The sequence below is a fragment of the Bos mutus genome, chromosome 22 (assembly GCF_027580195.1).
Source record: "Bos mutus isolate GX-2022 chromosome 22, NWIPB_WYAK_1.1, whole genome shotgun sequence".
Classification (NCBI taxonomy): domain Eukaryota; kingdom Metazoa; phylum Chordata; class Mammalia; order Artiodactyla; family Bovidae; genus Bos; species Bos mutus.
Window position 1 is genome coordinate 25131577 of NC_091638.1, and position 14384 is coordinate 25145960.

Consider the following 14384-nt stretch of genomic DNA (forward strand, 5'->3'; position numbering starts at 1 on the left):
AGCTTTCTTATAGTCAAAATCTCACATCCATACATGTCTACTGGAAAAAACAGCTTTGACTAGAGGGACTTTTGTTGGCAAAGTAATGTCCCTGCTTTTTAATATTTTGTCTAGGTTGGTCATAACTTTTCTTCCAAGGAGCAAGCGTCTTTTAATTTAATGGTTGCAGTCCACCAACTGCAGTGATTTTGCAGCCCCCCAAAATAAAATCTCTCACTGTTTCCATTGTTCCCCCATCTATTTGCCATGAAGTAATGGGACCAGATGTCATGATCTTAGTTTTCTGAATGTTGAGCTTTAAGCCAACTTTTTCACTCTCCACTTTCACTTTCATCAAGTGGCTTTTTAATTCCTCTTCACTTTCTGCCATAAGGGTGGTATCATCTGCATATCTGAGGTTATTGATATTTCTCCCAGCAATCTTGACTCTAGCTTGTGCTTCATCCAGCCCATCATTTCTCATGATGTACTCTGCATATAAGTTAAATAAGCAGGGTGACAATATACAGCCTTGATGTAGTCCTTTCCCTATTTGGAACCAGTCTGCTGTTCCATGCCCAGGTCTTCTTAACCTGCATACAGATTTCTCAAGTGGCAGGTCAGGTGGTCTGGTATTCCCATTTCTTTCAGAATTTTCCACAGTTTGTTGTGATCCACACAGTCAAAGGCATTGGCATAGTCAATAAAACAGAAGTAGATGTTTTTCTGGAACTCTCTTGCTTTTTTGATGATCAGACAGATGTTGGCAATTTGATATCTGGTTTCTCTGCCTTTTCTAAATCCAGCTTGAACATGGAAGTTCATGGTTCACATACTGTTGAAAGCTGGCTTGAAGAATTTTGAACATTACTTTGCCAGTGTGTGAGATGAGTGCAGTTGTCCGGTAGTTTGAGCATTCCTTGAGATTGCCTTCTTTGGGATTGAAATGAAAACAGACCTTTTCCAGTCTTGTGGCCACTGCTGAGTTTTCCAAATTTGCTGGCATATTGAGTGCAACATCATCTTTTAGGATTTGAAATAGTTCAACTGGAATTTCATCACCTTCGCTAGCTTTTTCGTAGTGATGCTTCCTAAGGTCCACTTCTCATTCCAGGATGTCTGGCTCCAGGTGAGTGATCAGACCATCATGGTTATCTGGGTCATGAAGATCTTTGTTGTATAGTTCTTCTGTGTATTCTTGCCACCTCTTCTTAATATATTCTGCTTCTGTTAGGCTCATACAATTTCTGTCCTTTATTGTGCCCATCTTTGCATGAAATATTCCCTTGGTATCCCAGATTGTTTGTTAAGTGATTTCAATTCAAGGAAGAATACATTTATTTATTCAGAAATATAGTACTTCATTTTGTTTCTAGAGACATAACTTTAAATTTTCTACATAGTTATAAATGCCAAAAGTTCTCTTGTCTTCAAAATAAATCCAGAATCTACTTTTTATTTCTGAAGAATATAATTTTTTTGTTCTTTTTTAGGCAAAATAATGAAGGGGAGTCAAAATACATTGGGCTTATTCATATAAAATATAAAGTTGTTTTCTGTTGAACTATTAAACTAAATCATGACTGGTTGAAAAGCATACTTGGCTTTGGTTTTATATGATAATAGATACACATAAGAAATCATTTTTTTTTTTTTTAAAGATCAAGGACAGCGTGTTCACTAGCTTTCAAGAAAGGACAGTGAAATCATATCCCCCCACTAGACAAGAACCCATAGGTCCACTTTTGATTTGCTGGAGAAAATAAATGAGAAAGAATTCTAGTGCTGCTGTTTCTAGTGCTGAATTTAGGAGACAACGCTTGAGAACAGAGACTGCTGTCTGCTCTTGGCCAATGGATTCATGAAAATAAGAAGAATTCTGAAATAATTCTTGCCAGAAAAATATAGAAAGACTTTCTGTGCTTGAGAATGGGAAGGGAATAAGACCCATCAAATCCCAAATCTTGGTGGTCTCTAGAAGGTATAGAAGTAATACCTCAGTGACTTCACTGATTTCATCAAAGTTAGATGAGGGGCAGGATCCAGGTATAGCCCTGGTGGAACTTGAGCCAAGTTCCACCCACACTCAGAAGGGTAGGGAGAAAGTGCTATTATTGATGCTAAAAGGAGACATAGTTACTCCTTTCAGAATATCCTGTATAGTGGATGGAGCCAGGAGAAGCTGAACACTGCCTTGAAACACATACACACACACACACACACACACACACATGTGCACACAATGCACCCCACACATACATATACACAACCCATATCTGCAGAGTCTACAATTTTAGATGAAAGCAGATCAAAGTAGAAAAAAGACTCTTTCACTGATTTGAGTTTCCATGTTAACTGGCAATTCCTCAGCAAAGAATGTTCAATGCTCTTAAATACTGTTGGGTGGGCTAAAAAGTTCATTTGAGTTCTTCCCATAACATATAATGTTCAAACACAAATGAAATTTTTGGTCAACCCAATATTTCTAGTCTAAGAAGTTATGCATATCTTTTACTCTCTTTTTAGGGTAGACAAATATGAGAATTACAAAGAATTTTGGAAGTAATTTGACTTGTTTTTTCCCCAGATATATATTTTGAAAAAAGGTTTGGGTTATGAGATACTAGCAACTGTTCCAGAAACAAAATAGCTATGTCTCTGTGGTCAAATTTCATTAATCTATGAGATAAACACAATTAAAACAGATTTTAAAAATCAGCTTATTTATTTTTATTTTTGCTAACAGTCTATATGGTTTGGGATCCTCCAAGGCAGTATATATGAAACTGTAACGTTCAGATATGCAGATGACACCACCCTTATGGCAGAAAGTGAAGAGGAACTCAAAAGCCTCTTGATGAAAGTGAAAGTGGAGAGTGAAAAAGTTGGCTTAAAGCTCAACATTCAGAAAATGAAGATCATGGCATCCGGTCCCATCACTTCATGGGAAATAGATGGGGAAACAGTGGAAACAGTGTCAGACTTTATTTTTAGGGGCTCCAAAATCACTGCAGATGGTGATTGCAGCCTTGAAATTAAAAGACGCTTACTTCTTGGAAGGAAAGTTATGACCAACCTAGATAGCATATTCAAAAGCAGAGACATTATTTTGCCAACAAAGGTTCGTCTAGTCAAGGCTATGGTTTTTCCTGTGGTCATGTATGGATATGAGAGTTGGACTGTGAAGAAAGCTGAGCACGAAGAATTGATGCTTTTGAACTGTGGTGTTGGAGAAGACTCTTGAGAGTGCCTTGGACTGCGAGGAGATCCAACCAGTCCATTCTGGAGCAGATCAGCCCTGGGATTTCTTTGGAAGGAATGATGCTAAAGCTGAAACTCCAGTGCTTTGGCCACCTCATGCGAAGAGTTGACTCATTGGAAAAGACTCTGATGCTGGGAGGGATTGGGAGCAGGAGGAGAAGGGGACGACAGAGGATGAGATGGCTGGATGGCATCACTGACTCGATGGACGTGAGTCTGAGTGAACTCCGGGAGTTGGTGATGGACAGGGAGGTCTGGCATGCTGCGATTCATGGGGTCACAAAGAGTCGGACAGGGCTGAGTGACTGAACTGAACTGAACGTAAATAGGAATCACTTCAGGATTTTATTAAAGAGAACATTTTAATTCCATAGAATGGGGTTGGGCCTGATATCCCTGCATTTCCTTTCTAACAGGTAACTAGGTTATGCCCATCTAACATCTGGGAGGTATATTCTGAGGACCAAATTCAGAGGGGTATGAAAGAAATGCTTATCCAATAATTGTCATTTACCAAATAATCTGACCACAAAACTGCTTATTAATATCTTGGTGAACACTAACGTTCCCTAGTACACAATCTGGAAAATATCCGTAAATCTACTCTACTTGTTTAAACAGGCCACTAGTAAATGTCTTTTACACAATTTACATGCAATTTTAAGTTTTGGTTTAATTATAGGGGCTTCCTTTGGAGTTCAGCTGGTAAAGAATCTGCATGCAATGCAGGAGACTTTGGTTCGATTCCTGGGTTGGCAAGTTCCCCTGGAGAAGGGATAGGCTACCCACTCCAGTATTCTTGGGCTTCCCTAGTGGCTCAGATGGTAATGAATTTGCCTAGAATGTGGGTAGACCTGAGTTCAATTCCTGGGTTGATCTCCTGAAGGAGGGCTTGGCAACTCACTCCAGTATTCTTGCCTGGAGAATCCTCTTGAATAGAGGAGCCTGGTGGGCTACAGTCCATGTGGTGACAAAGAGTATCGTGAATGCATTTTAATTCCAAATTAGCAGAATCTAAATGAATGAGGTGTTCTGTATAATTAAGTAAAGACTTAATGAGAAACATTAACATTAATGAGTAAGTGTGCAAAGTTAAGGTGAGAATTTTATATTTTAGTTTTTAAAATGAGTGTTTTTATTTCTCTTCAACCAGGAAAGAGTTAAGCTCTGTGAAGGGCTTATTCTTTTCTCTGATGGAAAATAAATAACTAGTATTCCTCAGGGCAGAAACTAAACTCTAACAAGGAGAAAGAAAGGACATGCTCCTACTTCCTCATCTATGTAGGCATTCTGATGTATCCCTGGGGACTTTGCTTCATCTGGGCAACTTTAATTGGCCTCACTTGGAAATTCTTTTCTTCTCACCTGTAAGGGAAGTCAGATCTTGTTTAAAAAAAAAAAGAAAGAAAAAAAATTTTAAAGAAGAGAGAAAAAGAGGAGAGAAAAGAGAATGAGAGAGAAAGACGAAATATGATTGTCCTTTTCCTTGGGGAATGTGTATTGCTTCCTAATTCTCCAGGATTACAGAAAGATCCAAGGATTAGCTCAAACTCTTTCAGAAAGACTCAGATGTGATTTTAAAATGGAAGTGGGATGGTGGAGAATTTTATATTATTGATCTCTTTAAAGGATGGGTACTCTTTTTGCATTTTATGGTTTTAGCATCTACACTAAAGATAGTTTTCAAAGAATTCCTCTTCTACTTACTTACTCTTTTACTTTCAAAGAATTCCTCTTTTACTGATAAGTAGAACTCTGCAAGGAGCCTGAAGTTCTAAGCTGAAATCACTAGGTCTCATTGACTTTTCATTTGTTCTTTTAATTCCAAAAGAGCAAAAAAGAGAAAAATGAGCACAAGAGATGAACAAATCACTATCCTTAGAATATGTCAGGCTGCTCAATTTCTTGCATAATATGAATTTATGATTGGTATATTTATGATTTGTGATTATTTAGGAACAATTTATTGCCTAAAGTACTGGTTCTCAATTGCCTGAAGAGTTGAATCACATGGGGAGATCTTCAAGTGCATGATGCTAAGGCCACACTCACGACTTAACAAAATCAGATTCTCTGAATGTGGACTCCAGGCATCATTGCTTTTAAAACCCCTCTGGAAGATTTCAACATGTAGTCAAGGAGATGAGGGGACATATTGTTGAAAGGAGATGATATAGCATCAACTTTTAAGTCTCTTATATACTGACAGTGTTGGGGTTTCCCTGGCAGTCCAGTGTCTAAGACTTCACGTTCCAATGCAGGGCATATGGGTTCGATCCTTGCTCCTGTTGGTGAGCTACGATTCCATATGCCTCGTGGCCAAAAAACATAAAATAGAAGCAATATTGTAACGAATTCAATAAAGACTTTAAAAAAATGGTCCACGTAAAAAAAGAATTAAAAAAAAATGACAGACACTCTGCTAACTAAGCAATTTACATGAATTATTTACTTTAATCCTTCAAAAGAATCCTATAAGATAAATATTTATTATTATCTCCATTTTAGAGATTACAAACAGAGGCTGGAATAAAATTAAAGAATCCATCTAAGTCTACATTTTAGTGTGACCTGGGGTAAGAACCCTGGTCTTGTCTCTCAGTACTGCACACCATCCCTCTGTTTTTCATGGGGGCTATTAATTTCAAAAAACAATCTAGAGGATCACAAATGATAATCATCTTCATCTCCCTGGCTGTGTGTGTGTGTGTGTGTGCTCAGTTGCTCAGTTGTGTCCGATTCTTTGAGACCTCATGGACTGCAGCCCCCCAAGCTCCTTTATCCATGGAATTTTTCAGGCAAGAATACTGGAATGGGTTGCCATTTCCTCCTCCAGGGAATCCTCCCAACCCAGGAATTGAACCTGAGTCTCCTGTGTCTCTTGGATTGGCAGGTGAATTCCTTACCACTCTGCCACCTGATCTCTACTTCTGATCTCCCTTGGTGCTTCCCAAATTAAACAGAATTCTTCTGTCTTCACATTGCAGCTATTACAGCCATGCATTTAGATCATGAATACTACTGAAATCTCAGTTTTTCCTGAAATTCAGTGTGTCTTATGAAAATCCTTAGAATATGATTATAAAATTTGTCAATTCTCAGAGATTTCAGATGAAATATTGTCTGCTCAAGTAACATTTCAATAAGGTAATTGTTCCACATACATGCATTAATATATAATATTTGTTTTTCACTTTCTGATTTATTCATGCTGTATGACAGTCTCTAGATCCATCCATGTCTCTGCGAATGGTACATCGTGAAATCTAGAAAAATGATACAGAGGAGTCAGTTTGCAAAGTAGAAATAGAGACACAAATAGAGAACAAATGCATGGTAGAAGGGGAGGTGGGATGAATTGGGAGATTGGGATTGACATATACACACTACTGGTGGCTCAGACGGTAAAGCGTCTGTCTGCAATGCTGGAGACCGGGGTTCGATCCCTGGGTCCGATCCCTGGGTTGGGAAGATCCCCTGGAGAAGGAAATGGCAACCCACTCCAGTACTCTTGCCTGGAAAATCCCATGGACAGAGGAGCCTGGTAGGCCACAGTCCATGGGGTCGCAAAGAGTCGGACAAGACTGAGCAACTTTACTACTTACTACTGTGTATAAAATAGATAACCAATGAGAAATTACTATTTAGTACAAGGACCTCAACTCAGTGTTCTGTGGTGACCCAAATGGAAGGAAATCCAAAAAAAGAGGGCATATATGTATACATGGAGCTGACTCACTTTGCTGTACAGCAGAAACTAATACAACATTGCAAAGTTCAGTTCAGTTGCTCAGTCATGTCCGACTCTTTGCAACCCCATGGACTGCAGCACACCTGTCCATCACCAACTCCCAGAGTTTACCCAAACTCATGTCCATTGAGTCAGTGATGCCATCCATCTTCTGTCGTTTCCTTCTTCTCCCACCTTCAGTCTTTCCCAGCATCAGGGTCTTTTCAAATGAATCAGTTCTTTGCATCAGGTGGCCAAAATAATGGTATATCCCAATAAAATTTTTTTAAAGTAAGTTTACTTAGTTTATTTTCTTGGGCTCCAAAATCACTGCAGATAGCGACTGCAGCTAAAATTAAAAGATGCTTGCTCCTTGGAAGAAAAGCTATGACAAACCTAGACAGCATATTAAACAGCAGAGATATCACTTTGCTGATAAAGCTATGGTTTTCCAGTAGTCATGTATGGATGTTGAGAGTTGGATGATAAAGAAGGCTGAATGTCAAAGAATTGATGGTTTTGAGCTGTGGTGATGGAGAAGTCTCTTGAGGGTCCCTTGGACTGCAAGGAGATCAAACCAGTCAATCCTAGAGGAAATCAGTCCTGAATATTCATTGGAAGGACTAATGCTGAAGCTCCAATATTTTGGCCACCTGATGCGAGAGCCGACTCATTGGAAGACCCTGATCCTGGGCAAGATTGAAGGCAGGAGGAGAAGGGACAACAGAGGACGAGGTGATTGGATAGTATCATTGACTCTATGGACATGAGTTTGAGCAAGCTCTGGGAGATGGTGAAGGACAGGGAAGCCTGGCGTGCTACAGTCCATAGGGTTGGAAAGAGTCAGACACGACTGAGTGACTGAACAACAGTTGAGTTCACATGATCTCAGTTTACACCACTGATGATTTTATTGTCTTCCTTCTCTTCAACCCTATACATTAAATTCTTTCTTTAGATCTTGCTGAAAAATAGGGTTTAAAATATAAGCATTGCACAATGTCAAAGAAGTTTTTATTGAAGTATACTTGATTTCCATTACTGTGTTAGTTTCAGAAGTAGAGCAAAATAGTTCAGTTACATATATGTATATTTTTCAGATTATTTTCCTTTATTGCTTATTTTGCTTATTACAAGATATTGAATATATTTTCCTGTGCTATACAGTAAATCCTTGTTGCTTATCTATTTTATGTGTAGTAGTTGGTATCTGTTAATTCCATTCTCCTAATTTATCTCTACCCCTTGCTTTTGCCTTTTGGTAACCATATGTTTGTTTTTTCATGCCTATAAGTTTGTTCCTGTTTTGTATATAGATTTGTTTGTATTAGGTTTTAGATTCCACATATAATTGATATAATATTTGTCATTCTATCTCTGATTTAACTTCACTTAGTATGGTATACTCTAGGTCCATCCATATTGCTGCAAATGGCAATATATCATACTTTTTGTGGCTGAGTAATATTTCAGTGTGTGTGTGTGTGTGTGTGTGTGTGAGACATTTCCTTAAACTGATCATCTGTTGATGAGCACTTGGGTTGTTTCCATGTCTTGGCTATTGTAAATAGTGCTGCTATAAAATTTGGGGTGCATATATCTTTTAGAATTAGAGTTTTCATCTCAAAGCAACTTCTTTATGGTAATGACAATTTGAAAGGAATTCTAGAAGATCGATGTGGACCACTAAAAGTGCATCTACAATGCTAATTGTTCACCCTGAAAGAGGACTAAAGAAAAATCTCATTATTAATCTTGAAATGTCAGCAATTTTGAAATACCTTGAAAATTCCAGTTTTGTGAAATTTCTGTGATTAAAAAAATCGTACTATTTTGTGAAAGTGTTAACGATGTGAATGGCCTCTTTTAAAACTCTGAGCACTTTTAGCTTTTGGCTGTCCACCCTAGTGTCCTCTAATGTCCTGTGCACATTTTAGAGGATACTTTTTCCAGTCAGTTTGGTCTTCAGTGTGATTAACTGACCTTTGTTATAAAACCTACAGCAAATCTCTGCCATCCATCTATTAAAAGACTTAAAAACAGAGAGAGAGTCCAGAAGTGAGCACATTTAGCCATTGATAGTTTCTCCTGCTGTTTAACTACTGTTAACATTACCTCAGCTCCAGGGCTGCATGGCAGCTAATTGCCTAATTTTAATTTATGCACCTGTTTATTCACCAGCTCCATGGTGATGTAGAGGGGAAGACAGGTATGATGACTAGAAATGTGCCAGCAGTACATTTTCCCTTTTGGCTTACTCTCCTGCTTTTCTTTCCTGCTGTTAGCTACTTTCATTGTCAACCTGGATCTCAGGCCACCCCACTTAGCAGGCATTCACTTAACATTTGGCCCTTGCTTGATTCAGGGTTGGCCGCGTGGGCTCAACTGTGGGAAATTATGGCCAAGACATGAATCAAAGTTGATTTTCAGCTACTTAAAACAAAAATGTTAATCATGCTACCTGTTGAAATTTTCTGACCTTGAAAATAGGGATTCTCTACCACTACATGGACAACGTATTAAAAAGCAGAGACATGACTTTTCCAACAAAGGTCTGTCTAGTCAAGGCTATGGTTTTTCCAGTGGTCATGTATGGATGTGAGAGTTGGACTATAAAGAAAGTTGAGCACTGAAGAATTGATGCTTTTGAACTGTGGTGTTGGAGAAGACTCTTGAGAGTCCCTTGGACTGCAAGGAGATCCAACCAGTCCATTCTGAAGGAGATCAGCCCTGGGTGTTCATTGGAAGGACTGATGTTGAAGCTGAAACTCCAATACTTTGGTCACCTGATGTGAAGAGCTGATTCATTTGAAAAGACCCTGATGCTGGGAAAGATTGAAGGCAGGAGGAGAAGTGGATGACAGAGGATGAGATGGTTGGATGGCATCACTGACTCAATGGACATGAGTTTGGGTAAACTCCGGGAGTTGGTGATGGACAGGGAGGCCTGGTGTGCTGCAGTTCATGGGGTCACAAGGAGCTGGACACGACTGAGCGACTGAACTGACTGACCACTACATTATACACTTTGGGCCACAGGGTTCTGCTAAGTGTCCCGGAGTTTTTTCTGGGACTGAATAGAGGCTACTGAGAGGCGAGAAAGGCAATGCGTTAATCCCACAAACAAAAGACAGACGAATAACTGAAACCTGGCTAATTTCCTAATGACAAAAGAGAAATGAAGTTTCTGGGAGTGTGAAAGTGGGCACACAGATCCACCGAGGCTGCATTTCCCACAGTCTCAGAACACAGGTTAGCCAGAGACCCACGACAAACATTCACGACACATACAGTTGTACAGGACCCGCAATCAGAAAGGCCCTGCACTTGGTTTAATGTCCTGCTGGATTCACCTTAAAATTCTTATTAATTTTTAATATTTTATTATTGGAGAATAGTTGCTTTACAATGTTGTGTTATGTTTTTTTTTTTTTGTACAACAAAGTGAATCAGCTATAAATGTACGTGTATCTCCTCCCTCTCAAGCCTCCCTCCCACCCACTCCCTTCACCCAGCCCTCTAGGTCATCACAAAGCACTGAGCTGAGCTCCTTGTGCTATGCAGCAGCTTCCCACTAGCTAGCTATCATTTTTGAACAAGCATTTTTGCTTTTTCGATTAGCCCTTGGCTCCACAAATTAAATAGCTAAATACAAAGCATGCTAAAATATCTCCAGAATGATTTAAAAAATCAGTGCTAGTTCACTCAGGTTTCCACACTGTTAGACCTTATGTAGTGGAGGGAACAGATGGCACCTGGAGGTGAAAAGACAATAAAAACAGGAACAAATACTTCCTTGCTAGCACTGACCTATGGAATTTTATGCTTATATTGGATTCCTATGAGTTGAATAGTGATATTATCTAGTGCAACACCACAAATGCGTCAAGCTTGAAGTTATGTCAGTAGAGATTTAGAAACTGAATGATGTTGAACAGTGTATTGTCCACTGAGAGGAGTCATGCCCTGCCATGTTCTCCTAATTTTTAAAATATGCCTAGACTCCATCAAGTTCTGTCATACTCTCCCAGGACCCTTTCTCCAATGACCCAATGCTCCTGCAGTAATTTCAGAACTTCCAGATACCATTTTATTCCTCACAGATTCCCTCAAGTTCCCGAAGACACATTCAAAACCCCTCAGTTCCCTCACTTTCACTTTTCACTTTCATGCATTGAAGAAGGAAATGGCAACCCACTCCAGTGTTCTTGCCTGGAGAATCCCAGGGATGGGGGAGCCGGTGGGCTGCTGTCTATGGGGTCACACAGAGTTGGACACGACTGAAGCAACTTAGCAGCAGCAGCAGCAGCAGAGGACCTCAGCTTCCCACAGGTTATGCTAAGATTCCTAAAGATCTGAAAAATTCCCTCAGTCTTCTCTGGACTCCTAGGCTCCTCTAGTCCCTTAGCATCTCCTGCCCCAAGGAACTCCCTTCCTGGACAAGCCTTGGGAAGATTCACCCCAGGTGAGGAGCCCTAGGTAGGCAACAAAATCCTCTAGCTTGTCACCAAGAGGAATTACTGCTGGAGGCCTCCTGCTGCCTCCAGAAAATGATGAGGGAGAAACTATCACTATTCCTTAGTGCCTCTTTGGTCCTGGGCTGTGGAAAGGAAAAGGTTAAGCAGCTGCTGAGTACCTGTGTGTTCTTGGAGGCTCTGTGGGCACAATGTTGGGACGTGTGTTTTTTCTGAATCTCTGAAAAATTCATTTCCATCAAGGAGTTGGAGTCAGAAGGGACTTTGGTCAGAAAATCTTTTTAGATTTTTGAGATTTCCTCCCAATATTTTGTCAATTAGGGGTATGTTAATATGTCAAAAGTAAACATTTAAAAGGCAATTTTTCTTTTGTGACTCATTTTTGTCATTCTTCATTCATAAACCTCTACTTAGAATCTCAAAGCACAGAATTCTGGGGCCCTTCTTCACCTCTGAGTGATGCCACCAGCAAATTCCAGGGCTTAATTACCTCCGATTCACCCTTAAAAGGGCCAGTTTCTATAGATCTACTCACTTGTTCAGTATTCCTTTCAACAGAGATGTTCTGAGAGCAGAGTTAGCAGCAGGAAGAAGCACTAGCAAGGGTGCCGGCACTGTCCATGGCGGCCTGGTGGTTGAGACATACCGTAGCGGTGGGCTGTGTTATCTTTCACTGAAGAGGGGCACACACAGTTAAGTGAGAACATTTAGAAGGGAAACTCAACCCAAACTGGGGGCATTTGTCTCAGTAGAGAAAGAGATGCTGAATCTGAGATTCAAAGCCTGGGAAGGAAGTCTCCCATGGAACTGAGTGGGATTGTTACAGCAGAGGGAAAGGCAACAGAAGATTCAGACTCCAGAAAGAACACAGCACCTTCATGAAACACATTATTTGTTATGTCTGGACCTTGGATGTTGGCTGGTAGGTTAGAAAAAAAAAATCGGCATGGGGTCTTTTATGTCAGTTTAAGGAAGTGTAGCTTTATGTAAAGGCAATGTGGAGAATACCAAGCACATTGCATTTTAAACCTGGGATAGAAAATATTCTCAACTCTTAAGGGACCAACTCTGAACCCAGAGTTATAATTGTAAAGATGATCAACTATAAAATAATACAGTGGACTATTTTACTCAATAATTTTCAACGTTGTACCACATGCCTCCTCTGGGACAGGGGCAATGCTAAACGTTGGGGATTACAACAGCGAACAACAGTTCTATTTCCTGTCCTTGTGTTGTCGCAATGCAGGTAGCTTCTGGACCTAGCAGGAATGGAAGAAAAATGAAGCCCTCTCAATGTCTTGGTGCTGATTGACCCAGCTGGCTGCCAGTAGCCAATTTAGCTATTCTGTATTGCACAGATCAATGGGAACCAGGGGCCCCTCTGCCTTAGTTACCATAGCTCAGAATAAAGCGAAGGACAAACGACATTCCCTGCTGCCTTTTTTCATTCTGGAGAAAAATTTCCAGTGCTGAAGAACAGCTAAATGCTTCCTTTTGTGTTTGTCTGATTGTGGACAGCAGTAACCAAAGCTGTGAAGTCAAGTCACAGAGAAACAGGTAGGTTCACCAGTGAACTAACAAAACATTCACAATGGGAGCAGGTGACATAGCACGTTTTCAACTCTAACTGCAATCTTTACATTTCACCCAATAGGAGGTCTTATCTATTCCCTGAAGTGTTCTGTCTCTTATTTCCTTTGATTTGACTTTGGAACTCAACTTCAGTGCAAGATCCATGCTACTTTCTTAATTTTCTCAGAAGATACTTCTGGGCTTACCAGAAAAACAGAACCAACAGATATATTGCAAACCAAGAGTTCTACATGTGTACGGATTTCCACTTTTGTTGTAATAGTCATAGAAATACACCAACTTTAAAAAGAGATCTCTACTTATCTAATATTGAGAAAATAATTCTAGGCATATACAGTATAATGATGCATGATATAATATCAGAGCCCTGGATTTCAAAGAAACCTTTTCAGACTTTTAAAAGAGAGAAAAATCATTACATGAATATGTAAATAGGTAGTAACTAAATCATAAATACAAAAGAGTTTCAAGACTCTGAGTTTCAAAATACTATTTTTTTATTATGCTTTTGGTGATTCCCCCAGAGCAGTCTGGATATGTGTCTAAGCGGCTGCCTTTGTGTATGTAAGACTGTGTGTGTTCTGAGTACAACCGTTTTTCAAATTCCAAAGTACTCAGCCTTTTCATTCTAAGCAGTGAGAACAGTGGGGGAAATTGTCTGACAAATTGAAGGAGAAATTTATTTCTTCTAAAAAAAAGACAGGTTACTATCCTTATACACAGAGTATATAAACTTGGATTTCAAAAACAAATTATCCACAGTTTTTTCTGCTTGAGTTACCAGGATATTGTGACAGGGAAAAAAATTGAATTGGATCTTACTGCTATTTATTAACATTCCAGATATTGAGAGAAGCACATTTTCATTCGAACCTTACTGCTCTATCTTGATTTTCTAGGGAGTGAACTTAATGTTGCATTGATAAAGGGCTTAAGTTTTCCATTTATTAAGCTGCATTTTTCCTATAGAGCAGACACATCATTATTTCAAGGAATGATTCTTTTAATAATAAGTAATACAATGATATTAATAATAATTGATATCGACTTCTGTAAAGTTAGTAATCATTTTAATTCTAATGTATCAGTCACCCAAAGTATTGAATCTTAGTTTCTGTAAAATAGGATTCTTTAAAAAATGTACTCTGAGAACATTTATATACATGTCATATAGTCCAGAGAAGTCAACTCTTTAAAAGCCATATATAAAAATATGAGCTGTTTATTATTATAAGTTAGATTCATCTCACTAAAACTTTCTATCCTTTGTTTTATTATGTCTCTTTAATAAAGACCTTTATTAAGAGAGTGTTTTCATATTGTTTATGGCTTTAACAAAAATG